The sequence below is a fragment of the Staurois parvus genome, unplaced genomic scaffold (assembly GCF_062004578.1).
Source record: "Staurois parvus isolate SC_StPar_1 unplaced genomic scaffold, SC_StPar_1.0 ptg000132l, whole genome shotgun sequence".
In the NCBI taxonomy this organism is placed as follows: domain Eukaryota; kingdom Metazoa; phylum Chordata; class Amphibia; order Anura; family Ranidae; genus Staurois; species Staurois parvus.
In genome coordinates this window covers 4149780-4155858 of record NW_028317928.1, presented here as the reverse complement: position 1 = coordinate 4155858, position 6079 = coordinate 4149780, and positions in this window count along the sequence as shown.

Below are 6079 nucleotides of genomic sequence, written 5' to 3'. Positions count from 1 at the left end.
CCTACTGTGTGCTTATTTTCAGCTGGAACGCGGGGGGGGACGCAGTTCTGGTACCTCCAGCACTTAATGTATGTAATGATAAGGGGTGCTGAGGTGTGCTGAAGGGTCTATGGATGCTGGCTGCTGGAGGATCTATTGTTGATGGGGGGGTCAACTGTTGCTGGGAGGGATGTACGATTGAGGGAGGGGTCTATTGATGCTGGCTGCTGGGAGGTCTATTGTTGCTGGGGGTCAATTTTTGCTGGGAGAGATGTACGATTGAGGGAGAGGTCTATTGATGCTGGCTGCTGGGAGATCTATTGTTGCTGGGAGTTGTGGGGGGGCAATTTTTGCTGGGAGGGATGTACGATTGAGGGGGAGTCTACTGATGCTGGCTGCTGGGAGATCTATTGTTGCTGGGGATTGGGGGTATAATTTTGCTGGGAGGGATGTACGATTGAGGGAAGGGTCTACTGATGCTGGGAGATCTATTGTTGCTGGGGGTTGGCGGTCAATGTTTGCTGGGAGGGAAGTACGATTGAGGGAGGGGTCTACTGATGCTAGCTGCTGGGAGATCTATTGTTGCTGATGAGGTCTGTTGCTGCTGCTGGGAGGAAATATTATTGAAAGGGGGTGTACTGTTCCTGGCTGCAGGGGATATATTTTACATTTTAGCAATAACAAATTACACACAAATGATGTAGCACCATAAAACGATCCTTGGTTCTGTAGTCTCTAAATGAACCGTACTTGGCTGCTGGGGGTTGGGGTAAATTTTTGCAGGGGGGATGTACGATTGAGGGAGGGGGCTATTGATGTTGGGAGATCTATTGTTGCTGGGGGTTGGGGGGTCAGTTTTTGCTGGGAGGGATGTACGATTGAGGGAGGGGTCTATTGATGCTGGCTGCTGGGAGATCTATTGTTACTGGGAGTTGGGGTACATTTTTGCTGGGAGGAATGTAGGATTGAGGGAGGGGTCTATTGATGCTGGCTGCTGGGAGATCTATTGTTGCTGGGGTCAATTTTTGCTGGGAGGGATGTATGATTGAAGGAGGGGTCTATTGATGCTGGGAGATCTATTGTTGCTGGGGGGTACATTTTTGCTGGGAGGGATGTACGATTGAGAGAGGGATCTATTGATGCTGGCTGCTGGGAGATCTATTGTTGCTGGGGGTTAGGGTAGCTTTTTGCCGAGAGGGATGTAGGATTGAGGGAGGGGTCTATTGATGCTGGCTTCTGGGAGATCTATTGTTGCTGGGGATTGGCGGTCAATTTTTGCTGGGAGGGATGTACAATTGAGAGAGGGTTCTATTGATGCTGGCTGCTGGGAGATCTATTGTTGCTGGGGATTGGAGGTAACATTTTGCTGGGAAGGATGTACGATCGAGGGAGGGGTCTATTGATGCTGGCTGCCAGGAGATCTATTGTTGCTGGGGGTTGGGGGGTCCATTTTTGCTGGGAGGGATGTACGATTGAGGGAGGGGTCTAGTGATGCTGGGAGATCTATTGTTGCTGGGGGTTGGTGTACAATTTTTGCTGGGAGGGATATACGATTGAGGGAGGGGTCTATTGATGCTGGCTGCTGAGAGATCTATTGTTGCTGATGAGGTCTTTTTGTTGCTGGGGGAAATATTATTGAAAGGGGGTGTACTGTTCCTGGCTGCAGGGGATAAATTTTACATTTTAGCAATAACAAATTACACACAAATGATGTAGCACCACAAAATGACCCTTGGTTCTGTAGTCTCTAAATGAACAGTACTTGGCTGCTGTGAGATCTATTGTTGCTGGGGGTTGGGGGTAAATTTTTGCTGGGAAGGATGTACGATTGAGGGAGGGGTCTATTGATACTGGGAGATCTATTGTTTTTGGGGGTTGGGGGGTCAATGTTTGCTGGGAGGGATGTACGATTGAGGGAGGGGTCTATTGATGCTGGCTTCTGGGAGAACTATTGTTGATGGGGGTTGAGGGTCATTTTTTGCTGGGAGGGATGTACGATTGAGGGAGGGGTCTATTAATGCTGGCTGCTGGGAGATCTATTGTTGCTGGGGGTCAATTTTTGCTGGGAGGGATGTACGATTGAGGGAGGGGTCTACCGATGCTGGCTGCTGGGAGATCTATTGTTGCTGGGAGTTGGGGGTCAATTTTTGCTTGGAGGGATGTACGATTGAGGGAGGGGTCTATTAATGCTGGCTGCTGGGAGATCTATTGTTTTTGGGGGTCAATTTTTGCTGGGAGGGATGTATGATTGAGGGTTGGGTCTATTGATGCTGGCTACTGGGAGATCTATTGTTGCTGGGGGTTGGGGGGGGTAATTTTTGCTGGGAGGGATGTATGACTGAGGAAGGGGTCTACTGATGCTGGGAGATCTATTGTTGCTGGCGGTTGGGGAGACAATTTTTGCTGGGAGGGATGTACGATTGAGGGGGGAGTCTACTGATGCTGGTAGTTGGGAGATCTATTGTTGCTGGGGGTTGGGGGTCAATTTTTGCTGGGAGGGATGTACGATTGAGGGAGGGGTCTATTGATGCTGGCTACTGGGAGATCTATTGTTGCTGGGGGTCAATTTTTGCTATCGTATTTATGTTTTCTGTTGCTTTCTGCATACAGATTGTGATACTTTAGGTGTTATGTGATAATTTGCCAGCATGCTGGTCAATTTTTGTGATGAACTGCATCATCCAGTATCCTGAGTATCCTGATTTCTGACAGCATTTTATCCAACCAGTATCCACTTGATTAAGTCTTCCTGCAGTGTAACTCTGTCATCAGAAAGGTGTGGGGACTATTATTAGGCAAGAAAACCCAACTTGCCCCATTAAGGGGGATTCTCCTCTTACTTCCTGTCCTGTAGATTCAACAGGAAGTGAGACAAAATCTCTCCAAAGGGAGGGTAATGCCCTCTTAGTTGTCACCAGAACATGTGCTCCTGTTGGAAGATTTCCCTTCTAATCTTGTTTTGGTGACAACTCAAAATTTGGGATTTTCACTCCTTTTCAGGCACCTGTAGTCTCCAAGACAGATGGAGTGAATTTTTTAAACCATTAACCACTCTATCCAAAACTAAAAAAAAGTTGTAACAAGAACCATCAGGGTCCCCCCTGACCCCCAGCTGCCCCCCCAACCTACCCCCACTTTGGCGAAACACCAGGTCCCGGTCACAATTGCAACCTTTGCAAACATGGTAGTTCTGCCACTGGTGTTGGAACTCCATTGCCTGTGCATGCTCCCTGGAAGCGCACGGCACTGCGTACAGATTGCTGTACGGGATCTCTGTGTGAGGTCCCGATTCATGTGATCACTGATTGGCCAGTGATCACATAAATAGTAGTAAGCAAGATGTCACTTGTGACATCATTGCTTACTACGTGTGAAATCTGTGAATGATCGCAGAGATCACATGGTACAGGGCTATTCACAACAGGCTTGTACCATGTGACAAGCTGTGACCAATCACAGCTCTCACAGTATTTCTCAATGGCTGCAAGAATGCAGCCAGAGAGAAGGAGAAATGATTGTTTTTGCAGCCTTTATGAGCGTAAAAGCAATCAGTGTAAAAAAAAGAAAAAAAAATCTTCATCACCCCCCACAAGTAGAACAGTGTCACTATGGTGACACTGTACTGCTAGGGTGACAGTATGTAAAAAAACATAAATAATAGTGTAAAAAAAATAAAAAATGTAAAAAGTTTTTTTTTTTAATTATATTTTTTGGTTATAAACTAATTTGGGTTATTTTTTTTTATTTTTTTTGCTAAAAAGATAACTGAATACATTTTGGCCAAGATTTATGAAGAAAAATTATTTATTTGCAAAGTTTTATGAGAAAAACACTTTTTTTTCCAAAATGTTTCGTCTTTTTCATTTATATAGCAAAAAAATAAAAATCCCAGCGGTGAATACATACCAGCAAAATAAAGCTTTATCTGTCTCAAAAAAATGCTAAGCAAATTCATATGGGTACAGTGTTGCATGACCGTGCAATTGTCATTCAATGTGTGATAGCGGGGCGTGAGTGGTGAGGCCGAGCCGGCTGCTGATCAGGCATCTGGATGGATCCCAACACGGGCAGAGCCTGGACTGATTCTGCAACTTGTGAATCTAGGTCACAGGACTGACCCGCAGATGTATGGCCAAAAATCCTTGTCCTCTAAAGCAGGGGCAGACTGAGAACTCATGGGGCCCCCGGGCAATAGGGGATCATGGGGCCCCTGTGTCCTCACCCACACCCAAAAAAGCCTATGAAAAAGCCAATGAAAGGTAGCAGGGGCATCTCATGGGGCCCCCTACTGACCCTGGGCCCTCGGACAGTGCCCGAGTGCTCGAATGGTCAGTCCGCCCCTGCTCTAAAGCCAGACTAGGCAAATATAAATGGCACAAATGACCGCGACCCTTTATTCATGAATTCATCATTAAATGAATCAATTTATATACAAGCGCTGCAAGTACCTGATTTGGTATCAAGCCTCTGTACAGCAGAGCTCAGAGCGGGAGATGGAGAAGATGCACGAGGAGCCAATCACAGGCTGGGACAAGGACACGACCTGGTAGAAATCCTTTGACAGGCCCAGAAAGTAATGAAGATTATATTTTAAAAATTCTTTCATTGAAAAATGTTACAATTGACTCCTTCAAGAGCTATACAAAGCAGCATGTCTCCCTAGTAAAGCACACAGGTTAACCCTCTGATTGCCCCAGATGTTACCCCCTTCCTGCCCAGTGCCATTAGTACAGTGTCAGTGCTTTTTATTAGCACTGATCACTGTATTGGTGTCACTGGGGATGTCAGTGAAACCAAGTCAGTTCCCCCCCCAGTATCAAAATGCCCGCCGCAGTCCTGCTGTAAGTTGCTGATCGCTGCCATTACTAGTATAAAAAGATACAAATCCCAGTATCTATACCGCCATTTGTAGACGCTATAACTTTCACGTAAACCAGTTGATTTAACGCGTATTGGGATTTCTTTTAGCAAAGACATGGAGCAGAATACATTTTGGTTGAAATTTATGACGAAATTTGATTTTTTAAATTTTTTTACTGGACATGTTTAATAGCAAAAAGTCCAAAATATTGTTTTTTTTTTTTCAAAATTGTCGGTATTTTTTTGTTTACAGTGCAAAAAATAAAAACCGCAGAGGTGACCAAATACCACCGAAAGAAAGCTCTATTTGTGGGGGAAAAAAGGTCATAAATTTCATTTGGGTGCAGGGTTACATGACCGCGCAATTGCCAGTTAAAGTAATGCAGCACCATAACACAAAAAATGGCCTGGTCAGGAAGGGGGGAAAATCCTCTGGAGGACAAGGGGTTAATGGAGATAAGAGTGATGTCATGTGACCTCCCAGAATCCTCCTCACCTCTCCGGCCAGGTCTGCGTTTTATCAATAGCGATAGGAGCGATGTCATGTGACCTCCCAGAATCCTCCTCACCTCTCCGGTCAGGTGTGTGTTTTAAGCGAAGAGTGATGTCATGTGACCTCCCAGAATCCCCCTCACCTCTCCGGTCAGGTCTGTGTTTTATTAAGAGATAAGAGTGATGTCATGTGACCTCCCAGAATCCTCCTCACCTCTCCGGTCAGGTCTTTTATTAATAGAGTGACGTCATGTGACCTCCCATAATCCTCCTCACCTCTCCGGTCAGGTCTGTGTTTTATTTAGAGATAAGAGTGATGTCATGTGACCTCCCAGAATCCTCCTCACCTCTCCAGTCAGGTCTCTGTTTTATTAATAGAGATAAGAGTGATGTCATGTGACCTCCCAGAATCCTCCTCACCTCTCCAGTCAGGTCTGTGTTTTATTAATAGAGATGAGAGTGATGTCATGTGACCTCCCAGAATCCTCACCTCTCCGGTCAGGTCTTTTATTAATAGAGTGACGTCATGTGACCTCCCATAATCCTCCTCACCTCTCCGGTCAGTCAATAGAGATAGGAGCGATGTCATGTGACCTCCCAGAATCCTCCTCACCTCTCCGGTCAGGTCTGTGTTTTATTACGAGATGAGAGTGGTGTCATGTGACCTCCCAGAATCATCTTCACTTCTCCGGTCACGTTCTTTGTGTATCTCTAGTCGATTCACAAGTCAAGGACGAAAAAGAAAAAT